At 37.8% G+C, this 26,141-nt stretch overlaps 1 protein-coding gene and 1 long non-coding RNA gene across 2 annotated transcripts in view; one reads left to right on the top strand and one right to left on the bottom strand.

The window, feature by feature from the left end:
• Positions 1-26,141, top strand: part of TENM2 (teneurin transmembrane protein 2) — a 3,459,878-nt gene that overhangs the window by 2,070,233 nt on the left and 1,363,504 nt on the right. Inside the window, 1 exon segment of the mRNA XM_021076712.1 lies at positions 16,041-16,191. The gene's annotated coding sequence lies outside the window, so the exon portion shown is untranslated.
• The window catches only part of LOC110257233, a 33,004-nt gene that overhangs the window by 3,117 nt on the left and 3,746 nt on the right, over positions 1-26,141 (bottom strand). The window contains exon 2 of the long non-coding RNA XR_002339566.1: positions 1,260-1,379. This is a non-coding gene — a long non-coding RNA (uncharacterized LOC110257233). The remainder of the gene's footprint in view (positions 1-1,259; positions 1,380-26,141) is intronic.

The following is a 26,141-nucleotide window of genomic DNA, read 5'->3' as shown; positions in this document are numbered from 1 at the left end:
TATCTATAAAACTGACATGATTAGAACCATGGCTTTTAGAAGAGGTAGAAACACCTGGGGAATATCTTGAAACTGGGCATGGCTGTACCCTGTTCTATGAAGATTCTGATTTTGTAGTATTTATTTATTGTGGGCTTGGAATATGATTTATTATTATGCAAAGGTCATTCTGTTGCAAAGCCCCAGAAAGGTAATCAGGGTAGAAAAAAATCATACTAATCAAGAAAACATTCTTAACTTTACGTTTTTTGAACTTGTGCATTAATCCAGATGCAGAAGAAAATCTCTCTTTTGGATAATGGCAAAATATGTCTCCTCTCAGAGGGTAACTAGAGTCAAGATATGACTATAATTCTTGCCACTCCAAGGTTTCACCACCTGGTTCTCCTTTGTCAGTGACCTTGGGATTTAAGATATTCACATGGAGCTGTCATGCTTTTTGTAGTTTAAACAATTCTCATTTCAACAATGTGTTTGGCAGCAGCCTCCTCCTTCTTACCTGGCAGTAGTACAATACAGGCTTTTAAGCCACTCTTAACAGAATTACCCCCATGCTGTTTTCTTTTCCTGATATGTCTTTGCCCTTAGTTGATTTTTAGCACTTATGAAGGACTGTATGTTTTTTATTAGCATTCATCTGAACCAAGTTTAAGTTGTAATCAGACTCCTTAATATTAATAAATGGCAGATGGAATTTTTATGGCATGGGAAAAAAAGAATTTAAGTTAACCTTGTCTCATAATTAATCTAATTCTTTCCTATCGTATCAGTCACCTTACTCTCTTTTAAAACACATGTGCCCATTCTAACTTAAAGTAACAGGGTAACATCTGCTGACCTAGAACAGCCAACAGGCTTTGAGTGTGTGTGTGTATGTGTGTGCTCACATGCATGTGCTTGCTCTTTGAGGACATCTTTATATTAAAAATAATACATATTGTGAAAATCATTGTGAAACTTATACATTCAGAGTATCTGAAAATTTGATATCAGGCATTAACAAGGACAAAAACATACAAATACTTCTTTTTAAAAAATTATCTTTTGCACAGAGAAAAAAGAAGCAAGTCGAGCAAAATAAAACTTTAACAATAGTTAAGATTGATTGAGTGCTTAGCAAATCACAGTCACTGTTCTAAGTGCTTTAATGTATATTATTACATTTAACTGTCACAGAAACCTTATGAAATAAGGACTAGCATTGTTATTCCCATCTTCCAGATGAAGAAATTGAATCTCAGAGCCATTAAGCAACTCACCTTAGGTCATTCAGCTAGAAATGGTACAGTCAAGATTGAATCTGATTCCATAGCTGGGGCCCTTTGTCAATGAGTGGCACAGTTTTCCAACTGAGTGAACCAAGAGGCCCAAATATCCAGCTGTTAGAAGTAAAATGCTGTTATTTAGACTAAGGGGAAAGCATGGGAGCACTCTTTAGCTGCTGTAAAAATCAGGTTGTTTAGCCAGAAAGTTGGGAGTCATGGGAGACGCAAGGGAAACCACAGAATGGAGAAGGCAAAAAAAAAAAAAAAAAAAAAAAAAAAGGAGAAGCTATAGATAACACATAAATAACAAATACTGGAGTTCCCATCGTGGCGCAGTGGTTAACGAATCCGACTAGGAACCATGAGGTTGCGGGTTCGGTCCCTGTCCCTTGCTCAGTGGGTTAACGATCCGGCGTTGCCGTGAGCTGTGGTGTAGGTTGCAGACGCGGCTCGGATCCCTCGTTGCTGTGGCTCTGGCGTAGGCCGGTGGCTACAGCTCCGATTCAACCCCTAGCCTGGGAATCTCCATATGCCGCGGGAGCGGCCCAAGAAATAGTAACAACAACAACAACAACAAAAAGACAAAAGACAAAAAAAAAAAAACAAAACAAATATATCCATAGAGAGGCAAAGTAACTTGCCATTCTGAAGCTTCAAGGAAATAGATGTGAATACAGCTCTTTAACAAGCAGCTTATATCTCCACACCCCCTCAGGGCACTCGGTGCCACATTGAAGATTCATCCCTCATTGGACAGCTCTACAGTGGGTGCAGGCCCTGGAGCATTAAAGAAAAGGACCAGAGAGGTCCTGCTTTTTTGCCTTAGCCTACGAGAGTGGAATCATTTTTACCTAATTCCATTTTGTGCTAATTAGGGCACGTGATGGGAAGGCTTAATTGGGAATGACACAAAGTTATTCATTCTGTTGCAAGAGAAAGCTAAACTGTGTTACAGTAGAACATACAAGTTATGACATGAAACATAAAATCTATAGTTTAAAATATATCCCCAAGTGTGTAGTCCAAACCTGAAGAAAATCATGGAGTACCCCTCTAAGAAAACTCATTTTTAATTTTATCTTTAAACAAACCTAGGCAGGGTACATGGTATATAATTGACTCTCAATAGGTGAGAGAGACAAAGAAGGAAGAAATAAAGAGGAGCAAAAAGTGGCAAGAGATGGGGAGAGCAAATGAGGACCAAACACATGTGTAAATAACTAGTTAGGTGAGCATCGTATTCCCGTTAACTGCAGTATTTTTAAAGGAGACATGATAGACAGCTTAATACAACTGATAAAAATAAACCAATAACTCATAGAGCCACAAAACCATTTAATGGGTATTTCAGAAGAAAGACTTCTGAACAAAACCAGCACTTAAACAGTTTTCAGTGGCTGATTAAACCTATCGATTTTATTTTAAACTAGTTAAAGTGAACTTCACTTAATCTTTCATAAATCCTAGATTACTGTAAAAAATGATAATTGGAAGTTATTATTATCCCTGAGCTTTCTAATAGGTCAAATATTTGAGTGAGTTAGAATATACTTTTCTGGCCAATTCATTGATCTTTTTGTACATCCAATGAATAATTCTTTCAAAATGGCAGCCCTACCAAAAAAGAATACAGCTTATCTGTCACGAAGTAGAGGTTACCCCCAAGAAGCAGAGGTGGTATCCTGCCTTTCTTTTCTTTAATCCTTTAGAGGTGTTACTGTTGCAATGTATTCAGTCTAACAAACCAGAGCAACAGAATCTTAATCAGAATATTGAGGTACTATTTTGTGAGAATGTTGAAGCCCATTGTGCCTTTTAAATAATTACGTTTGTTATACTCTAATCTCCTTGAATATTCAAGAATCCATTACAAATGTCAATATACAATTTTGTTAAAAAGATGATAGCTCTATGTTGTCAACTTTTGGTTGTAATCAATATGCTCATTTTGAATCTACACAAAACTCTTTTGACGGTTTTCCATAGTTTGTCTCCATCAATGGATTCACTATGAATAAGTGGGAAGGACATAAGAGAGGAATTTTACTCTTTGTGTTAGTAATGCAGAAATCCTACACTGTGCTCTGACTCTTATTGATGAGACAAAGACAAAGGAGAGCACCATGAATAAGATTATTTTCCAGAGGAGAAAAAAAAAATTGCTTGGGAAATCAATATTTTGAGTTTGATTCCCTAATATGTTTTGTACAAAGTTGGCTGTATTGTCTTTCTAGAAGTCTGACACATGAAAATTGGTTTCTCCATTTTTTAAAAAAATGAGGCAAATGCCCTAAATGAAGTCAGCTGACACTAACAAATTTTTTCAAGAAAATAAATTCTATTTATTATAGGGGTTTTATTCATTTAACTCTGCAACCTACTGGTCTTACATCTGTGAACAGTACCATGACTGATGATTATATTGGATGTCTTATGTTCTCAAGAAAATGTAAACCCTACCTAGCGTTCAGTAGCTAAGAAGGTAGAAAGGCAGGTACCAATTTTAGAAACAGTTCTACTCCCCAACAGTTAACAATTTAAAATTTTGGTTTCTGGTTACTTTAACTGCTTGGGGAAATTCCCTTATCTACAACAACTTTTGATGCCTAATACACCAGTCTTTTTTTCCTTGGGTAAATAATCCATTCTGGCCATACTGTATAGTTTTAAATCCAGAGTAAGATTTCAGTTTAAGTCCTGGTTTGCCATTTCCAAGTCCTGTGACCTTCAGCCAGTCACTCAAAACTCTAAATCTCAGTTTTCTCCTGCAGAAAATGGGAATAAATAATGCCTGTCTCATACTGTTGAGGAATATACATTGAATATTTAGCACGGTGCCTGGCACAGTACACATATTTAATAAATGGCAAATATTTTTAGATATTTTACTGTGAATATGTTTGGAAGGGATAGGTGAGTTTCTAAATAGTAATCAATGGCAATATATTTTCCAACAACTTCGAAGTCATGCCCTCCTAATATAATTAGGTTAAAATTCTTAGCACAAAGCTCTATGTTCACTACTAGTCATTGGTCCTGCTGTGTCCCTTCAAGATCCCCATCAGTCCAATCAGTCTCCAAATACCCAATTGCTAGAAGATCAGATTCTGGAGTAAAATGGTTTCCAGGTCACCTTGCTGTTCCCCGAGGCTGTGTTAGTGCCTGGTACACAGAGTCTCAGTCAGTATAGTAAAAGACAGCAGCCAGAATGGACCTAAATGTTTATAAATGGTAAACAAGCCATAGAGGATTCCTCCTTTTCTTTTTCTTTTTGCCTTTTCTAGGGCCACACCTGCAGCATATGGAGGTTTCCAGGCTAGGGGTCCAATTGGAGCTGCAGCCACCGGCCCATGCCAGAGCCATAGCAACGCCAGATCCAAGCCGCATCTGCGACCTATACCACAGCTCATGGCAATGCTGGATCCTTAACCCACTGAGCAAGGCCAGGGATAGAACCCGCAACCCCATGGTTCCTAGACGGATTCCTTAACCACTGAGCCACGACAGGAACTCCTATAGAGGTTTGCGTTTAACAAACACACTGTGGGTTCTAAATCAGTTAGTTTTAGAATGAAGGCTTGACTCTGCCTTCATTGGCTGGATGAACTTGGTATGCTTTATTTTCCTTTTTGTAAAAATGTGGATGATGTTACAAGTGCTTCGGAGGGCTGTGGGAAGGGTTAATCCGAGGACTGGATGTTAAGGGTATTTAGTACATGATAAACATCTTCTGGAACCCCTTCCTTCTTTTGCCTCTCATCATTGTCATCTGAGTTTCCTCCAGCATCATAGCCAGCACCTTTGCAGTCTCCCTGCCAGTCTCCTGTCCTGCTTGGTAAGAAATGAAGTATGTGAACGCTCTGACCTTGGTCCTTCTACCTGTATACTGTCCCTAGGCATCTTCACCTAATCCCATAAGCACCACCTAGTTCTCAGTGAAAGCTGTAATGTCCAACTTATTAGCATGGCTGCAGAAATGTAGAGATTAAGTAAATTGGCCAAGATCATGTAGAAAGGGTCAAATTGGCATGAAATCAACATCTGTCCGACTCTGAAACACTGCTATTAAGAATGTAGGAAGGAGAGAGAAAATATATATATATGATTTAGTACCAGTCATCCAAGTACCAACTTACAAATGACAAAAAGAGAAGGAAACATTTGAGTGTTTACTCGACTTGCTCTATCTGAAGAAATCATGCAGTTTTTCCATATGATAGTGCCGCTTATCCTTTAATTAAAAATTTAAAAACAGTTTTTGAAGGTTAAGAGTTCTATCTAAAACTTCACATCATTTTCAAGGAAAATTAATGAAAATTATTAATTGTTATAGCTCATTTATAAGGAGCTAGATGAGAACATTATGAAAAATTAGTGAAATTATTATCAGATGGAATAATTAAAGATCAATTGTGAAATAATCACATAATTCTAGCTATACGCTGTATTGCTCTTCATTAATCAAAGATAATCTGGAATTGCAATACTTAATTAAATGCAAAAAAGTGTTTGTGTGTTCTGGCTCTGAAAGGAGATAATTGGAGAGTACAGAAGCTGTACAGTTATCAGCTTTTGCTGATTTTTTGAGAGTCTAGAAATGTAAATCCTACAGTGCGGGGGCTGGCATTTTGTGGACTGTGGAAATCTGACCTAACATAGATATTCCTGTTTTCAGTGAGGTAATATTCTTTTCTTAATCCTGAAAAAATAAATAAATAAATAAAGGGAGGATTTTAGTTCATCACTAAGAAGAAAGTAATGCATCTAATTTTGGCAGATGTATTAGATCTCAGAGGCCCATGAACAAATTCCATTTCACTTTGCTTTCTTCTCTGCCAAATTAGCGACCGACTGGCTAAAATCCTCAGTGTTTCTTGAGAGGGGAAGTAATTCATTCTTTCTCCCCTTTGTAAAAGAAGGCCATTTATAATATTCCGGTTAATCTTTATTTCTCTGCAGAAACTATAATGAAGTCACAGATCAATCTCAAATGCAATTTTTAAAAATTTTAAGTTAAAGTTTACATATAATAAAATGTACCTATTTAAGATATATATCAGTAACTTTTGACAAATATACATATACCTATGTATATACACCATATATATTTCATACACTTCAGAAAGGTTTTTGTGCCCCATCCTATATAATTCCTACTCTCACCTTTGGCATGAGACAACGGCTGTTCTGCTTGTCTTATATATTTGTCTTTTCTAGAATTTTATCTAAACGGCAGCATACAACATGTACTTTTTTGTGTCTGGCTTCTTTTGCTTGGCATGATACTTTTGAGATTTATTCCTCTTCACTCATTCCTTTTTGATTCCTAAGCTCTATTTTCTTGGGTGAATGTGCCACAATTTATGTATTTATTAACATTTTGATATTTGGTTTATTTTTAGTTTTGAGCCATTATGAATAAAGCTGCTCTGAATCCCTGTGTATAAGCCTTTTGTTTGGTCATATTGTTACGAATCACTTTTCATATTGTTTCATGTCAGTTGTTCACCCTTGTTCACTGTATCAACCATGTAAAAATCAATTTCAAAAATATCTCCAGGATGGAGGAAGATTGGTTTCTATGCTGAATGGGGAAATACAATTAAATATAGAAATGCCTTCTTTTTGAAATAAAACCACTTTTATATGCATCGTTTCCTTCCTCATGTCATAGTTTTGTAATAAGTAGGAAAGATACTACTATTACTCTTAGCTTACAAACTTTCACATTGGGTCTTAGAGGAATTAAATGATTTGCACCCAGTTAATAAGTGCTACTATCAAAACCAGAACCTGCCTTACAGCTTCTCAATCTGGTGCACTTTCCACTCTGCATTGTAGAAAAAAAATTTTTTTTAAACTTCCTTCAACACATAGTTATTAAGTTCCTTCTCCTTGCCTAACACTGTGTTAGAGTAGAGTAAGTCATATAAAAACAACAACAAAAATGCATGTGTTCCCTCAAGGAATTTATTAAATCGAGGAGACAATACATGTACATGAAAGAAATCTAGTGCATTTGTAAGGCAATTAGTTAAGGTTGTTAGAAACCTGCATTCTGTGCTGCATTGAAAACGGGTGTTGAATTAATAGATCGCTAAATAAAGGGGTAGGGAGTTATCTGGAAGTGGTTCATTAAGGAAATGATTTTTGTGCTAGACATTGAAAAACAAAAATGTGGATTGAGAAAGAATAGGTAGGAAGAAAAGCCAGGTCTGTATGTCTGTGTGATGAGGAGGAATTTGGGCTAAGCAGGATGGAGAGGATTTTCTATCATATAGAATCCATAGGGTGGGGCCAGTTGCATATCAAGTTGAGTTATATGGAAGTTGCTCAGTGGTTGGCAAAGAGACATTGTAGATTCTTAAGCAACAGGAGATAGTGAGTGACGTGGTACAAGTGGTGTTTAGAAAGGATGAATAGATCACAAGCTTGCAGAATGAGATGGATCCAGGAATGATCATCAAAGAGGCTCATTGAAAACTCTTGTAACCTAGGTATGAGGTGATGAAGACCCAGGCCAAAGAAAGGAAAAGAACGGTGTAAATGTTTTCATAAATACAGACAAACTATTACAGCTTGTCGCCAAGTGGTATCCTTATTCGGAGGCATTCCAACAAATTTTCTCTACAAACTAAATGTCCTTGTGCTTATAGAACCAGGTTTCACAGCCATAGAAATGATTATAAAGCACTGCTTTATAGGACTTAATTTTGTCCTGGAGCTTAATTCCTTTTACTACAATTCACTGCCTATCAACTTAGCAAAGGATGCACTGACTTGCTTATTTCAGCTTCTCTCTTTGGAGTATAGTTTAAAATAGAACCCATCAGTCTTAATCTCAAGTATTTTCCAAAATGTTTCCCAAATTAATAAGTGGCAGGATTAGAAGCAGTGACCCTGTAGGGGAATATGACAAAAATAGCTCACCCATAATTAGAAATGAAATCTCCTTTCGTTGAGCAGAAGGAGATTGGCCAAACCCAGAAGCTTTTCCCATTGTGCTGTGTTGAGGGGTCCTTAAGGCATGTGCTCCTTAAGCTCCCTTTCCTATGGCCTGGTGATCTGGTGGATACTTTTATTTTTTTCCCCATTTTTCAGGCTGCCAACTTCAGCCTTATTCACCATGCTCTGGGCACACAGGAAGTTGCATCCTGGTAATTAAATTAACTGTCCTCATATGCCAACCTCAACTAAAGGTACATATGGAACCCTCCCTGACAACACATAAACTCTCTAGAAAGCAATCTAGAGCTGTAAATTTTGATTGACTTGGAAGTCAATGAAGCTCTTTCCCAGAAATGTATACTGATTAAGTTACTCTTATCTTTCCGAAATGAGTCCAGTGATGGTTTCTATGCATTACCATAAGGAAGACCCCACAAACTTGGGGAAAATATAAACTTCACATCCTACTCTACATGCATATGCTCTATACACAATATTCATTTGATCTCAAACATGTGACTCGTCTTTCTCTGCCTCAGGTTCTTCCTCTGTAAAGTTAGAATAATACTGGTGCTTGCCCCAATGAGTCAAGAAATATTAATAATGTGATTGATTTAAAGTGCTAAGTATTATGCCTGACACATACCAATGACTTAAATATCAATGTTGATTTTTGACCTGGTGTTCTGGCTACTATTTTTCTTGCTGTTGCTGTAGTCACTTCAGCCCACACTTTTAGTAATTCTTCTCAAGATATTTTCAGGGAAATAGGGGAAACTGAAATATAAACATCCCATGGCAGAATTTTGAAAGCTCTCTATATAGGTACAAGCAATGTACTATGGAAACAGCAGAAGAAAGAATTCTGCAGGGGCACTCGGAGACCATTGGCTGGGTCAGATACATTAAAGCTGAGCTTTTGAAGGAAGAATATTTAATTTAATCCCAGGCGAAGAAAGGCTGCTGGAGATTTTTGAAGGTAGAGTCTCACCTGTGTTTTATCTGCAACATTGTGGAAAAAGGGGCAGTACAAGAAACAAATTAGAGGCATGGAAAGGATAGCAAACTAGACATGCTTATTTTGTGTTGATTGCCTTTGTGAGATGATAAATCAGAAGTACAAGGGAGGCAGAGAAGCAGGAGGGAGACTGGAGTGATATGGTGAAGGATTAGGAGAAGCCCTTGATCTCCATACCAAGATCAACGCAACAACACATCCTGCAGTTGAACACCCCTCCAATATACATCCTGGAACTCCTCCACTTTTCTCCCTCTTTCATTATTTGAACTCTCAGCAGCATTTCTCATATTGGACCCCTCTCCTTGATTTTCTTCCTGCTCTTGACTCTCATGACACATTCTGCTTTTCCTCCCCCGGCTTTGTTCCCCTCTCACACTTCCAGATGTCTGCTATTCTGCTTGCCCAAAGAAGGCTCCATTCTTGGCATTTTCTATCCACACACTCCTCTACTTATATGCCATAAAACACCACCTGCATCCTAATGAGTGCCAGGTTTATATCTCCTTTGTGAACTTATCCCAAACTCAAGACTCAAGTCCTTAACTTCCAATCTGGTATTTCAGCTTGGATGTTGTCATAGGCATGCTGATATTAACATCTTAGCCATATTCTCTTCTCCAAGCTTGTTCTTCCCTAAGATATACCATCTCACAAATGGCACCACAGCCACTTTATGGCTGAAATTCAAGATCTAGAATTTTGCCTTGATTTGTTCCCTTCTTCCAGCGTCTATATTCAGTTTTTCAGTGAGAGCTGTCAATATTACCTCCACAATTTCCCAAACTCTGTCTCTGCTCTCCATCTCTATGGTTCTCCCCATTATAACTTGTTCTAGAGTAAAAATTTACAAACTGCTGTAACTCTCCTCTTGACCTTTACAATCCATGAACTACTCAAGAGCCAGAGTGGTCTCTTAAAAATCTAATTCCTGCTATGTTATTTCCTTTCATAGAAGTCTTCACTTAATACCTAAACTCTTACCCAACATCAAAAGTCCTATTGCTCTAATTTCATCTGCTTTTATTCTCCCATCTCCCACTCCCAACTTTTATTCTTGGTCTTGAATATATCAACCTTTCCTGCTAAGTCTACTTTGTGGATGCTTTTCTTATTGGCCACTGCTTCCTTTTGGTGTCTTCTCTTCAGAGAAAACTTGGTTCCTAATCTCCCAATCTGAAGTCCCTTCCAACTCTCCCTGAATTGCATCACCCTCCAGGAACCAGATAGTGTTATCTATTCTTTTATTCATTTTCCTCTCAATTTCCTCCAGTTAGAAAGTAGACTTTATTGGAGAAGCAATCTTGTCTTTTGTTTTCAAAACTCTTTCCTGACATCCAAAATAGGGCCTAAAATGGCCACTGTTTAACAAATAATATTTAAATGTGTGATTGTTTAATACCACCATCCTGTATCCAACACACCATTCTTTCTTGCTTGGATTGCAACAAGCCTGCTGACTGTTTGTGTCACTTTAATTTTCATCCTTCCAGTCTAGAACCTTTAAGAACTGCGATGGAATTATGGCAGCCTCTTCTCTAACATAAACACATACCATACAGGACAGGACCCACATCTACTTCTCTAGCTCATCCCTGGCCACACTCCCTTTAAGCTCGGTGTACCTCTTCTTCATCTTATTTTTTTTTCTAAATGTACAAGTAGTAGAGAATGGTTGGAGATGGCCTGACTACATTTTTCAGTCATCAGTATTCAAGAATGCTGATAGTTTTCTACTCTTGCAACCTCATCATATTGCCTAAGAACCCCTGCACCAGGATGTTTTTGCAGGCTCCTTTTTAATTTGTAAAGAGAAGGAACGGGAGGCCCAAAGGTGATTACCAGTCAGAACAGCTCATCATTAAAAAGGTCTGAGACTTGTGGCAGGCGGATGACTGTAAGATACAGGTCAAATGGATTTTGCACTATTCAGGCTCAGGCTGAATTACGAAAATTAAATAGCACTCTAATTAACCAGAGTCATTAACACATAATGCAGATCTCTGGAACTCCAGCTGATTGTGTTTTGTTTTTTTGTTTGTTTGTTTGTTTTAATTGTATAACACAAATAACCAAAAAAGGAAAAATTTAAAAAAGAAAAAAAACCTGCTCCTTTTGGTTTTTCATATACAGGCTTCAAGGTAAGAAAACATTATAGATTTCTGCAAAAACAGAAGTATTCTTACTCTGGAGGAGAAAAAAAGGTGAATTCTGTTTTTCAAAGAGAATAAAGGATTAACCTAGTGAGGGATGAAAGAAGTTTTGCATTCTGTTGTTAAGCACCACACATACCCTGATTTGCACGTTTTAGGACTACACCAGATGAATGAAAAGAACAGGAGATAAAATGAAAACAAAGTTGTATGCAAGTTTTAGATCTAAATCTGTCTCCCTGATTGCCTTCTAAAGGTATAGAGTAGCTGTTGTCCACCAAAGTAAGTTAACATAGTGGAAAGCAACTGAGATGAACGTAAGATTTGCTACATAAAGAGAAGGACATCTAATTACTTTAATTCCTGATAAAGAGATGCAAAACATGTTAGGAAACTTCTAAGAGAGGCTTGAGCTATGAAAGGGCACTGTGCAAATACTACAGAAATTTTCATGTTGGAGCCTCTGGATATAAATAAAAAAATATAACAAAGCCTGATTTCTAATATTGTGCAAAAGAAGTATTGGGAAATCACCACAAAGTGTGGGCAGATATAAAAACTGAGACATGTCCAGAAATAAACCATGATAGCTCTGTCCAAAAATAAATAAATAAATAAAATAAAAACGGAGACATGGAGCAGGCAAGCGATTCCTTTAGAAATGAACAAAAATATCAACAAAGGGGAAAATGTAATAACAACAACAACAACAACAACAAAAAACCCTGTGTTTTCAAATAACTCAATTTCAAAAATCAATTAAGATATTTGAATTTAGGGGTTAATTTTTACTCTTTTTACAAAAAGTCACTTCACTTTTTAATTTTCTCCTAAACAAAATGAGGCTAAAAATAATTACTAACATTTATTGAGTTTTCATTAGGTGTCATTATCCCATTTAAGCTCACAACTCCAAGGCAATGAGAATTACTCTCAGTATTTTACAGTTGAGGAAACAGTGACTCACAAACTTAGAGTAAATTAGCCTAAGAACTCAGAGATGGTAAAGGGGTGAGTTCTGAATCGAGGAGTTACTGGTTCTGACACCCCTATTTTTAACCACTATCCCCTATTACCTCCCTAATTTAAATGATACCCTTTCCATAGAAATGAAATGGACAGCTCTTTAACTAAAGTTTGACCATATGAATCACACTCTTAAAAGAATATGGTTATTTATAATGTCATACTTGCTCATAATTCTTTATGACATTCAACTTTGGAGCAGGGGCTTTGTGTCTTTCTTTGTGTCCATTTCAGAATACTGGTTTTTATGATGCTGACATAGAAAACCAATTCTATATTTTGTCCTCTTCCATGCAGAGTTTGTTGTACAGTGATCTAGTCACTGGTGCAATCTAGGCCTTAGTCCTTATGTTCAAAAATTAATCAAGGGTCTTACAGAATGACATTCTTCATGCTGTATTTTTCTTTATAGCCAACATGAGTGAAGGTATTTTATGCCAATTTTTAAAACCCTTGGAGGAGTTCCCTTGTGGTACAATGGGTTAAGGACCTGGCATTGTCACTGCAGCAGTACAGGTCACTGCTCACTGCGGTGGCATAGATTCCTGGCCTGGGAACTTCAAGCAGGCATGGCCAAAAAGCAAAACAAAACAAAAAACTCCTTGGAGTTTAAAATATTAGGGGAAATCAAAGTAGACTTTTAATTTTTTTAATAAACGATTCCTTAAATTTTATAGTGCCTTACAATTTTTTAGTTTCACACACACAATTTACATAATCCAGTAATAACCCTTTTTTCCCCCACTCCTATGTTGCTCCTCCCTTCATCTGTCTCTCCAATGGTTTGTTCTCTCTATATATTTGTGAGTCGGCTTCTTTTTTGCTTTATTCACTAGTTCATTGTATTTTTCAGTTTCTGCATAAGTAATATTATACAGTAATTTGTCTTTGTCTGACTTATTTCACTTAGTATAATACCCTCCAAGTCCATTATGGATTTTTTTTTAAATACCTTTAAAGAATGGATCTCAACTTTAGTCTTAGCACTTAGCTCCACACCACCTAAAAAAAAAGTTCGTGGTAATATTATAGCTGCAGCCCTGAATTTACTGTTACAGATAGCAATGCCCATAATTTTTCTCAGCTTAATTGAAGGACTGCTTATCACTGGACAGTTTATTCATTTATGCAATCAACATTTATTCAGTACCTGCTATATACAAAGCACTCCTTTAATGATAACAACTATATTTTTCTTTAGGGAACTAACAGACTAGTTATAGAGGGTGGGAAGAGACACGAGGAAAATGTCAAATAATAAGAATTGCTATGAAGACTATAAAGCAGGATGACATGATGAAATAATACCAATAGGTAAATGTAGCCATTTTAAAAGGATGGTCAGAGACGGTCTCATCGAAGATGGGACATTCAATCTGAGACCTTTATGATAAGAGTGAACCATGCAAAGTTCTCAGGGAAGAGCATTCCAGGCAGCAAGAAAAGAGCAAAGGCCATCGAATGAAAACAAGTGCGAGGTGCTTGAGGAATAGATAGAAAGTCAGTGTGCCTAAAATGTAGACACGTCAGAGCAATGTTGAGACAAAGTAGGAGGTATCACTGAAGGACAATGGGCCTTGATAAGGACAGTGCTGCCCTTTTATTTTCACTGCAATGGGAAACTGTTAGAGGTTTGCAACTTAGAGGATTAATTGGGAGCTAGAGGATTTGATCTAAGAACTTTGGATTTCACAGCTAGGAGTACAGTTTCTTTTGACCTCAAACCCAAACACTAGATGGAAAAAGACTGAAGGCCTTGAGCCTTAGTGTTAGATTGAAACTGGAGTTTAAGCCCTCAGATCCAAGACCACTCATCATGATACCCTGGACATGTTTAACTTAATCACTGTGCCAGGGACTATTTTAGGCATGGAGGATATGGCTGCAAATAAGAAAAGTTTCTTGCCTTAGAGTTCCCACTGTGGCTCGGGGGTTAAGAACCTGACATAGTGTCCATGAGGATCAGGGTTTGATCCCTGGCCCTGCCCTGTGGGTTAAGGATCTGGCATTGCCACAAACTGCAGTTTAGGTCTCAGATTCGGCTGGAACCCAGCGCTGCTGTGGCTGTGGTGTGGGCCTCACCTGCGGGTCCGATTCAACACCTGGCCTGGGAGCTTTCATACGCACATATGGCTGTAGTGTGGCCTGTGCTCTAGTCCAAAGAACTATGGGCAGTTCCCTAAATTGTCACGGTCTCTTTCACAGTATCTGCTCCACAACACTGGAATGTCTTTCTCTCCTCTTATTCTCCTTCCTATCTACTTTATCTTCAACCTTTTGACCTCAGCTTAACTTTAACCATGGCTAAGAGCCTTTGTTCAACCTTCCATATCTGGGTTAGCTCCCTGTGTTTCTCCCCTTCCCAGGTTTGTCACCTGTTATTATAATTTATTTTGCTCTTAGCTTCTTTTCTAGACTATAATCTCCTTAAGGGCTTGTACTGGATCATAACAATTCTTTTTTTTTTTTTTTTGTCTTTTGAGGGCCACATGCATGGCATATTTAGGTTCCCAGGCTAGGAGTCTAATCAGAGCTGTTGCTGCTGGCCTGCTCCAGAGCCAGAGCAATGCCAGATACAAGCTGCGACTGTGACCTACACCACAGCTCACGGCAATGCCGGATCCTCAACCCACTGAGCGAGGCCAGGGATTGAACCCTAAGCCTCATGGTTCCTAGTCAGATTCGTTTCTGCTGCGCCACGATGAGACCTCCCCATAACATTTCTAATGCCACCTCCTAAGTCAGTAACTACCAAAGAGTGGACCTCCAATAGAAATGTACTGAATGAATGAATAAATGGATAAAGTAGCCATCATTTTCTAAGGCAGATCATATTTGTTCTCCTTGCCTGGGACCTTAATAAAGGGGGGCTTTGGGAGGTCCCTTAGTGGCTCAGCAGATAATGAACCCGACTAGGATCCATGGGGATGTGGTTTCCATCCCTGGTCTTGCTCAATGGGTTTAGAATCCACAGTTGCTGTGGCTGTGGTGTAGGCTGGCAGCGGTAGCTACCATTTGACCCCTAGCGTGGAAAATTCCATGTGCCTCACGTATTACCCTAAAAAGCAAAAAAAAAAAAAAAAAAAAAAAAAAGAAAAAAAGGAGGGGGGCTTTGTTCCCAGTCTCCCAAGTTCTATTTTCATAATTTTCCTTTATTTTGTATAGTTTGATACTTAGCGTGTTACTTCAAAGCAACATAGCTTTTGAGTCTAAGGTAGAAAAGAAAGAGAAGATAGTCCAGTATTGCTATAAATCTGCCCTCCGGACCCATTTATCCAAAAAGCAGACAGGAAGAGGTAGTGGTTGAAGATCTAAGAGCAGGTGTCATTAAGGAGGAGACCGAGCATCCTTTACACATTGGCATCCAGTGCTCTGATATTCCAGCTGACAAAGGCTGTGGCTTGATTGTTGACAGTCAGCATGTGAGAATTGTGGTTTCTACTCCTGTGTACAGGAAATCTGCATGGCTGTATAAGGAGTGAGAAATGCTGTTTTCATCTCATGAATAAAAACTGTGTATCTTGATGTTGCTGACAAAAAGCTGAAGTTACTAAACCCCTAATACCCTCCTAGGGAAACAGAGGTGAAAAAGATACACACTCTTTTTTCTTTCTTTTCTGCCTCTCATAGCTCTTCACCAGCATTGAATTCAACCCAAGGAACAAGGAACCGAGGAGGAAGGAAGTAATTGACATTCAAAGCCTCTATTTTTAGACACCTTTACACTTTCCTTTTGCTTCTAACTAGCAAGGATTTTTCCAAACAAGCTTTTAATTAGCAGGTGAGTTTAATTGATATGTGAGTTTCTCAGAAGGGGAAGGGACCTCAATGTGGAGGAGGAGGGGGGAGGGCCCCCATCACTCTTACTCACAATAGAAGACCATTAATTCATTTGCACCTGGATGTTTTAAAGGATCAATTTACTGTAGCAAAGAAGGAAGGCAGAGACTCAAAAGGTTGGAATCTGTCAGAGAAGAAAGAGAGGCACTATAATTTAACATGCTATGTAGATGATTTAAATCTTGGAAAAATATTGCTACTGATGTCCAAATACAAAAACGAACCTACTTGCCTCGAATCAGTTTTGTCCAAATGCTGAGAAAAGATGAATGTTTCAAAATCAATGAAATTAATTTTTTTTTAAGTTTTTAGTCAGCAGGAATGTGAAAAAAAAAAACAATTACATATTTCAATCACTTTCACTGGTCTTAAAAGAGTACTTTATTAATGTAAGTGAATGTGAGAAAGTTCTTTTTTTTTTTTTTTTTGCTTTTTTTATGGCCACACCTGTGACATATGGATATTCCCAGGCTAGGGATCAAATCAGAGCTATAGCTGCCAGCCTATGCCATAGCCACAGCAACGCCAGATCTGAGCCACGTCGGTGACCCATACAACCACTCATGGCAACACCGGATCCTTAATCCACTGAGTGAGGCCAGGGATCGAACTTGCATCGTCATGGATACTAGTCAGGTTCATTACCACTGAGTCACAACCAGAACTCTGAGAATGTTTTAAAAATAAAACCCAGGGTAGTCTGGCTTTTTATGGGAGCAGGAGAGAACATATAGCCTCTGTTCAGTTTTGCAAAGTGGGAAGTCCCGGGAAGCATGGGAAGATATATTCATCATGACTCAGAAACCATTGGTTGCCACAAAGACCAATACTAATATAAGTAGAAAAACAAAAGAATTCATTAAAATCCTATTGGCTATTTCACAGAATCAAATGAATGTTCGAATGGTCAAGCTGCATAAAATGTTGGGATCTAGAGAAGTAAAATTAGGTGGGGGTTTCTTCAGGGTCAGCCAGACGAATAACTTAGGAAACAGGACCAGATGGGGTGACGCTTGATTCGTATGCCAGACCATTGATGGGGAAGTGAGATACTTCCTTCTAAGCACTGTCATCTCTGGTGAGGAGCAAACTGTTCATCAAGTACAAAATTCTGGATGCTAATTCAACTTTTGATCTCCTCTCAAACTTGATGTATGTATATAAACACAGGCCCATATAACATATAACCTATACATGCATATGTAGACATACATTATTAGGAAATTAAAGACCAAATTTTCTTCCACTATTTCAGCACCAATACTGTCTGCCTGCTTCCGGATGATTATAGGTGTTGAATGGGCATGTTGCAACTCTGTGCCACGTCAGACGTTGTTAAAGTGCAGAGTTTCCATTAGTCTGAGTGGAAGTCTGCCTTCCAGAGGAAGAAAATTCTCCTTTGATTCCCTGCAGCTAGCAGCCATAAAAAAATGGCTGCACTTTTACCCTTTAAGATGCCTTTTCAGATTATTTGATATTTATTCTTTAAAAAGCCTTAAATAATAGCCTAGACCCTGCTGAGTTCACCATAGACCTGTCAGAGACTTGTATTTATTGGACAAATGGTAGTTACACAGAGCACAGAGTCATAGAAGAAAAGCCAGCTACGTAAACATCTCCTACCCCTAAATTTCTGCTTTAATGATGGACCCAAACTGAGATTTTCATTGAGTAGTGTTACAATGGAAATATTTTTTTTTTTTGTGATAGGAAGATACAGTTCATTATTTAAGAATGAAACACCCTTTTCAGTGTAAATTCTGGGGACTCTTAAGACTTAGCCTGATGACTCTATTTCTGTTCCTTTACTAGAAGACAGAATGAGCAGGGATGTTTGGAAGACTTCTGCCTGACCTCATGGTTAGTCCAAATGGAAATGCATCACTATCTTGGGCAGAGTATTTAGTTTCATAATTTGACTAATGCATAGGCACTTTATGTATTTGTAAGAGAAAAATCTGAGGATAACAGCATATCAGATTACGGTTCTGCCTTGTAGGATTTGTGGTCCTCTCTGTGTATCCTTCTTTGGAATGTTAGCAATGCCAGCCTTCTGAGCAAGCAGCTACCCGAGTCTAGTGTGTACTAACGATAGGAGAGTAATGAATGCTGTAATTGGTGATCCAGCCTCCAAGACCCCATGAAAATTAATTGGCCAGATGTTCCCTACCCAACTGTAATGGAGGATAATGTAGGAGACTGTGTTTTCAACCTTCCCCAGGTGTGCACATTTGAGCAGGGAAAAGTGATTATGAGTGACATGATGACAGGTGCAGGGCCCATGTTCCATGGTGCCCTTGTGTATCTGTTATATATTTAGGATTTTTCTCCTGAGGCACTTCAGTAGTATGAAAATAGATAAGGAACAAAAACCAAAAGACCCTTAAAAAAAAAAAAAAGCTTAGAAACTTTGAGATTTGTGTTATGTGTATATTAATGTTATTTAAGGTTATATTTCTACCTGTCGCTGTTAGCTCTTGTACTAAGTACTAAGCACTTTGCATTTTATGATTAACCTTCACAGCTCTAGAGGTGGATCCTTAAATCACCTCTACTTTTTAGATGAATCAACTGGAGTTGGGAGAGACTGAGTCAATCACTCAGAGTTACACGGAATGTAAGAGAGCCGATCTTGAGGATGTAATATCAGAGCCCACGGGCTTACTGCTAAGCTATATAGTTTTCAAAATAGCAGGTTTGTTCTCCTCTCCAGGGCAAAATCACTATGATAAGCCTATTACTTGCATTGAATCTTTTAATCCTTACCACCACCAGGAAGGGCACAAAATACTGTTCCCATTTCACAGAGGATGATATAGAGGTGATGAGCGTTTGATGAACCCAATCATGGTCACAAGTGAGTACGGAACAGAGAAGGTTCTCAAATTCAGTCTTCTCTTACTCCAAAGCCCAGGGGTCAACCGCAGTGAAGCAGTGCAAAAGATGTGTCTTTTGCAATTGAAAATAGAACATCATTACTCTGATTTAAGTCTAATTTCCTTCATTGTCCTTATTTACATGTTTACATCGCAGCAAACTGACTATCCTGCCCTCTTCTCCTATGCAGTATTTCCTCGAGCTTCAGTGTTGAATGCAGCCCAAAGTGTCCCTTGATTATTCCATGAAATTGCCCTCAAGGACTATTTAGGAGGCAAATGTTGTTCTTCTAATAAAATAGCACAGCTGTCTCAAAGAGCTTTTAATCCATCTTTTTAAAAGATGTGGACTTTCTAAAATAATGTCGCCCCCATTTGTCTTCTCTGAAAGAAGATATTTCAAAACCAGGAACACCTATCATAATAAACCATTAAGATGACTCCAGCCTTTCAGTGTATTTTTAGAATTTCATATTTCACCCAATGTTGTTCTATATAATTCATGGTAGTGGGATATGATGGGATATGACAGTTATCTCATTTGGGAAGAAAGACCAAATAACTCATTGTCCCACATCCACAAATAAATTATTCTTGTCCCCAAGCATAAGATTCTGTTTTGTTAGTTTCCTCGCCTTAATGGATTTTCTTTGCTACATTAATACTTTTTGCAAAAGACTCTGACCCTTAGTATCAATTTGGCTATTGTGAAAGAAGGAAAATTCCCGGAAGCCAGCCTCACTGATCTAAAAGAGAAGCATTAACAAAGCAGTCTGTACCTCTAGAAGTAAAAGGAGGCCTTGAGTGATAATTATTTTGTAGGATTTCATTCAGTGTTTTTGTCACATGTCAAACATGTAAAGAGAAAGCTTATATTTTTTCCTGCCCTTTAAGTAGATAGCATCTGTTTCAGCTCAGGGAGGGCTTGGGGTTCTATATTTCTTTCTTTCATCAATTACAGAGTCTTATATTGAATTCTAATCTTACAGGGATTAGAATTCAATATAAGACTATACTTGAGCCTAGAACTTCTAAATACTAAATTTGAGGGTCTTAATATGATGCTCTAGCCCATATGGCATTTAAATGTATACATGAATGAATACATATAAGTGAAACTTTCCCTATTTAAATTGCATCAATATGTTGAAAACATGCCTCGCTAAGTTTTGCCTGTATTTTTACACTTATTCTTCATAATCATGCATGATTTCTTAAGGTTTTAATGTTACGGGGTGTGAAGTTTAGTCTGTGATGTCCTATTTGATTAACCTTCTTGAGGACATATACCTCCTATTCTTGCTTGTTTTCTCAATTCATTGGACATTCGTAAAGGCACTTGATAACTCTTTTTGCAAATAAAAGTGAAATTAATTTAATGCTTTTCAAGAAACAGAAACTGTTCGATGTTGCCTCCTTCAGGGTAAAGTTCAATGCTGAAGAGAAAGAAAATGCCTAGAATAGAAGCATTTGGAGGGAATCCTAATGTATGCCTTTATTTTTTTTCTCTTGGAAAAAAGCATTTTTAAGCATTTTATCGTGCAAATGTCTAAGTGCATACTCACAGAATGACTAAAGGTAAACATAAATATTTTTACTATAAACAGCCAATATATATACTGTATAAGTAACAGAGAAAGCACTTAAGTTTTATTTATACATACATAAGCTAGCATAAAATAACTTACTTGATCAAAGCATTATCACTTATGTATGTATTTACCAATATACAATTATCTAATTAAAGTAGATGGTAGATGGAGTCAGTATGTGTGTTATGTTTGCTAAATGTGTGTGCATATGTGTGCGTGTGTGTGTGTGTGTGTGTGTGTAGGTATATAAATACTCATTGCATCATTCAGCACTAATGGCTTAGCTCTCATCTTTTACAAGGATACATACAGGATAGAGGAAAGGAAATAACCAAGTGAATAGCCCTAGTATCAACAGTGACCCACCTCAACAGGACTTCCTGGATTTCAATATCTGAGTGCAATGCTAATAATAGCTGCGAAAGTTAGGTGGCCAATGGCCTCCACTAAGAGTTCCCCAGAAGGGGCTTCTTATCCTTAGTCTGTTGCATTTGAGTGTTTCCAAGCAGTGAGACATTCCTGCTTACATCCTTTTAATAACATCTTTTGAGAAAGCCAAATGGTTAACTACTTGACCCCTCTGCATCCATCCTGGTTGTGTTTCAGTTATCAGATGATTAGGACAATAATAAAAGCAGTGATTCATCAACAGATTCTGCAACAATTCCGTTATTTACTTGGATCTGCAGTAGCAGTAGAATTTCTACCACTTACTGCCATCATATTTAACATAAAGACTGAGAGGTAGAGACTTGCGGAGATAGAACTCGATGAAAATAAAAAATGCTGAGAGAGGATAGCCATGGAGCTGAGCATATTTTGCATGTCTTTGAAGTGCCAGTTCCTCTGGCAGGCATGTTACATCCCTGATCTTATTTAACTCTCATCCTTAGGGGTAGATTGATTTATCTCCAGTCTCCTGATGATGAAACTGAAATTCAGAGTGTTGAAGTGACTTGTCATTGAATTTACTTCTAAGAAGCCATGCTTTCCTCATCCAAGTTGGATACAGTATCCCTGTTTACTGTCTCCTCAGCCTCCAGCCCTGGAATTTAAGCTTATGAGGACTGGGACTTTCTCTTATTCATTATTGTACCCTAGAGTCTGATAGATACGTTAAGTTTATTCAACACATGTATATTAGATGCCTAATATATGCCAGGCCTAAAGAAATGATTAATACAAACAAACACCACCCTCTGTCCTCAAAGAGCTGATGTTCTAGAACAGGAAGGCAAAGGCTAAGCATAAACATCTTGTGAAATATGCAGAATGTTAAATGGAAAAAGGCACTGTGGGTAATAATACAGCAGGGCAAGGGGCTCAGGAGGGAATGCTCAGTGTCTTTTTGCAGAGAAAGTGGCATTTGAATCAAGACCTGAGGAGGTGAAAGAGGGAGCCACGGGGACAGTTCAAAGGAAGTGTTATAGGCAGAGGGAAGAACCAGTGCATAGATGTGATGTGGAAAAGGGCCTGATGGGTCTGAGCACAGGAGGCCAGTGTGGCTGGAAAGCAGTGAATGAGATGTACAAGAATGGGATGTTGGATCAGACAGGTCATGGAAGAGGAGAGAACAAAGCTTCCAGGCTGTTGTAGGCAATTTAATGTGAATGAGATGCAAAGCCAAAGGAAAGTTTGAACTAAAGGGCTTGGTGTGGCCTGATTTACTTTTCATGGATGATCACACGTTGCCGCACTGAGAACAGACCAGAAGAGGTCAGGAGTGGAAACAGGGAGAATATTTGGAATGTCTTATAAATAATGCAGGAAGCATCATCACATATGGTGTAAGCTGAGGGGGGGTGGCAGTGAAGGTGGTAAGTAGTGTGATTCTGGATATATTTTGAAGATAAACCTGACAGCATTGATGTGGGGTGTGAATGACAAGGGCAAGTGAAAGATGACTTCAAGGATTTTGGCCTGAACAACTGGAAAGATGGAGGTACCTTTTTTTTTGTCTTTTTGCTATTTCTTTGGGAAGCTCCCGTGGCATATGGAGGTACCTTTTAAAAGAGAGTCTATTGAGAGACAGAATGTTTGGGGGAAAAGATTTAGAGCTGGTTTGGGGCATGCTAAATTCAAGATACCTGTTACACATCCTTCCTGAGATACTAATCAGTCTGACATTTGGATCTGCAAGCCCTCTGGCATTCAAGGCAGAGTTAGGTCTTGAGATATATATATATAAATATTATAAATATATATGATGTTATTATTATAAAAATTGTTATTGAAAGTCATGGGACTGGGTGAAATCTCCATGACAGTTAGTGAGGGTTTGGTAGATAGTAGTTTGTAGTTGATAATTTAAATTATCTGTATATGACCGAATGGATGTGTACAAGAGAGATGAGATTGGACGAAGCCTAGTTTGTTTGGCTTCTGAGCCAGTGTGTTTCTTATTCTTTGTGTCATTCGAGGTTTCCAGTTGGCATTCAGAGAAAGTCTCTGGTTATTTTAAGAAACAACAACAACAAAAAGAATTTATTTAAAAGGTACTGGAGCGCTTACAGAATTTTTTTTTAGAACTAGAGAACCAGGCTTGAATGCTACATAAGCATAAACTGGGCCTACCATTGCACAGCCATTTTTAAAAAATGTTATCCTTATATCAGACTTAGCAACAGAGTGAGAATGCTGATGGTAATAGTAATATTTGACATGAAGGAAAAGGGGATTATTTTTAACCATTACCTGCTCTGTGACGCAGCATTATCTCATTTAATCCCCACACCATTTTTGTAAAATACAAGTTCTTATTCTCACTTTGCAGGTGAAAAAGCTGAGGGCCAAGGTTAATTGTTAATTCTTTCATGTCACACAAAAGAGGAGCCCTGGAGTCTGGATTCAGATGCAGATGTTTCTCATTCCCAAACCCCTTCTTTTCCCATTTTACTAGACCACCTTTCCAAAGCAACAAGTGGGTGCAGACATGCAGACAAAGCTTTGAATTCTTTTCAGTATGTGGTGAGGTCAGCAGGGCTGAGGGCTTTTTCTGTTTAGTACAAAGGAAAACTGGAGCTAAATGACCCAGCCCAGCTCAACTCCCTCTAAAAGCCAACCTGCGAGCTGGCTTCCAGTCTGCTAAATGCGAGTGCAAGCCTTCTTACCACCACTGTGAGCTAAGTTTTACAAAACTAATTATGATCCTAATGAAAATAACAGTACCCTTTTGAAAAGGTTTTTACAACATATCGATTGCCTTCAATTAGCAATATAGAGAAATACACTAAACACCTGTGCTTATTGATTGTAAAGTTCGTTATTTTGGACAATCTAACAGTACCTCTTTAAGCATTGCTGCTCAAATTAAATCTTAATTGTGACAGCATTTTCTCCTAGTACCCCATTGACTGCTCTAGACTCTAATATTTTTCACTTTCCACTTGATTTTTATTTAATCTTTTTTCTTAATTGCGGCACCCAACCCTTCTCCCCACACAAGTCATTCTTATTTGGAAATAAGGAACTTTCCTCCTTCCCCAGGTTCTATCATTCTGATGTGGAGAATCAATCTCTCTTGTCAATACAATATTTCTCTGCCTGCCTTGTCATTTATTTTTGTATTGGATTGTCTTTCACTTTATTTCTCTGGCCCCTTTTCTTGTGAATCTTTAAAAAATGTATTTCTCCCAACTGAATCATGTCAGTCCAGTGGAACGAGATTGTGCTTGCGTTTCCTCCTTCAACGTGTTCTGTTTATCATGAGATTAACATCTTTATGTTTTGACTCTGAAGTCTCTTGCACATTTTCTCTCAGTCCCTTTTATTTTCTTCCCTGTGTCCCTGGTTCTGTGCTGTTAAAGTTCCTGATGGCCTGCTCTCTACCTATCTTTCAGTTTGTCCTGCTTTCCTGCATCAGCTGCTTGGGAGGTTTTATTCTTCAATTTTTTACGTGATGATATCAGACGTCTTTGCTACCAGATACAGTTGAAGAATTATAAGCCCTCTGCTCTGTTCCGCTCTCTGCACATGTTTATTAGTAAGTAGATAGCATTGGAAGAGGTTCCATTCTTATACTAGGCTTGTCCAGAGTTTCATTTATTAAAAAAGTACTTCAATCGAAAAGAAACTATATCTCAAAATAAGACTCAGTTTTATAAAAACTTACTGTTATTCAAGTGGTCTTGGCAACCTACCACAAATATTTTTCTGAGTTATTACTTCTCATGGAGTTTTAAAGTTTTGGTTAATATTTTAAAAATGAAAAGGACAACGACTATACACAATAGATACTTTGGTATTTAACTTTAGTGATCAGTGTTGATAAAAGTGCACCATCAAATTGGGTGTGGTGGGCAGAATTGAGCTTCAAAGTTAAACAGATTTGAGTTTTAATCCTAGCTTCATTTTTTTCAAGGGTGTGGTTTTTAGGCATTCTCAGCAAAAATTTCTTTTTTTTTTTCTTCTTAAAGTTGCAGTAACTGTATCTGTTCTATATGCAATTGGAAGAATAAATGTGACAACATCTATAAACATTTTAATTCAGGAGCTAACATGCTGTAGGTGCTCAATAACTCATAGCCATTGTTATTACTATTTTATACAAAATGTCAATATTTCTAGTCTTTTTTCAATTTGAAATTAAGTCCAGAAGTAGCCATGACCTTTCTTACATCTCTTCTTCCTATTAAGTGTTCATTATTTTATAATTTGTGGTTTTGTGTTGTTTGTTTGTATTTGGAAGGGTCTCTCCAGACTTTCTGTCTCAATTTTTTAAAAAGTAAATTTTATTGGAGCATAGTTGACTTACAATGTTGTATTAGTTTCAGGTGTATAGCAAAATGAATCAGTTATACAAATACATAGATTCTTTTTTCCCAGATTATTACAGAATATTGAGTAGATTTCCCTATGTTATTCAGTAGATTGTAATTATAATTTGAACACACACTTGTCCTAATAGGAAAAAAGAATACAGAACAACCAAAAGATGATTTAATGGCTGACGTGTCAAGCTGATTTTGCCTTAAGGGAAAAAAAAAAAAAGCTTAAAAATGGCTAACTATTGCTAGATTATATCATCACAAAGTAATGAAAATCATAACTCAGGAAAATATGAATAAACCCTTTGATAACAAAAGGTACCTGAAGAACTGATATAAGAAGTGTAGTGGGAGTTCCCATTGCGGCTCAGTTGTAAAGAATACAACTAGTATCTATGAGGGCATGGGTTTGATCTCTGGCCTGCTCAGTGGGTTAAGGATCTGGCATTGCTATAAGCTGTGGTGAAGGTTGCAGATGCAGCTCGGATTGGGCATTGCTGTGACTGTGGCCTAGGCTGGCAGCTACAGCTCTGATTTGACTCCTAGCCTGGAAACTTCTATATGCCACAGGTGTGGTCATAAAAAGACAACAACAACAACAAAAAAAGAAGTGCAGTGAATCAGGAGTTTATATAACCTCAGGGAGTTGTTAATGAT

The sequence above is a fragment of the Sus scrofa genome, chromosome 16, assembly GCF_000003025.6.
Source record: "Sus scrofa isolate TJ Tabasco breed Duroc chromosome 16, Sscrofa11.1, whole genome shotgun sequence".
NCBI lineage: Eukaryota > Metazoa > Chordata > Mammalia > Artiodactyla > Suidae > Sus > Sus scrofa.
Note: the sequence above shows the minus strand (reverse complement) of the source record. Positions and strands in the feature narration are given on the sequence as shown.